The 361-nt window shown below is 57.6% G+C and overlaps 1 protein-coding gene across 1 annotated transcript in view; it reads right to left on the bottom strand.

Moving 5' to 3' along the window:
• Nucleotides 1-359, bottom strand: part of KCNJ2 (potassium inwardly-rectifying channel, subfamily J, member 2) — a 7,537-nt gene extending 7,178 nt beyond the window's left edge. Inside the window, exon 1 of the mRNA XM_010138064.1 lies at nt 332-359. The gene's annotated coding sequence lies outside the window, so the exon portion shown is untranslated. The remainder of the gene's footprint in view (nt 1-331) is intronic.
• Between the last annotated feature and the right edge of the window lie 2 nt (nt 360-361).

Genomic DNA, 361 nt, shown 5'->3' with positions numbered 1-361 from the left:
GGAAAAATGTGGTGGGGGGGTGGGGAGGCGGGGGGAGCAGCTGGTGCATGGAAAGTTATGAACATAAACAGATGCTGCAAGCAGATGCTCGAGTGTTCTCGGCATACCCATCTAATTATTTTAGGCACTGAGAATAGCTCGTGGATGGTGCAAGAGCAATGCAGGAGTTTCCCTTCCGAACGGCTGTGCCCGAGAGTGCAACACGTTCACCGACGGGGCACGGCTTCGCCTCGGGCAGTTCGCTGGGTGCACCCAGCCCCTGCCCCTGGGAACCAGCGTGGCACTGGGACGCGACTGAGTGAAGGGCTGTAGAAAAAAAGGCTCCGCTTACCTGCCGGTGGCCTTAAAGGAGGTGCTTATG

This window comes from Buceros rhinoceros, unplaced genomic scaffold, assembly GCF_000710305.1.
Source record: "Buceros rhinoceros silvestris isolate BGI_N320 unplaced genomic scaffold, ASM71030v1 scaffold15306, whole genome shotgun sequence".
Classification (NCBI taxonomy): Eukaryota; Metazoa; Chordata; class Aves; order Bucerotiformes; family Bucerotidae; genus Buceros; species Buceros rhinoceros.
The sequence above is the reverse complement of the archived record's forward strand: the minus strand, read 5'-3'. Positions and strand labels throughout refer to the sequence as shown.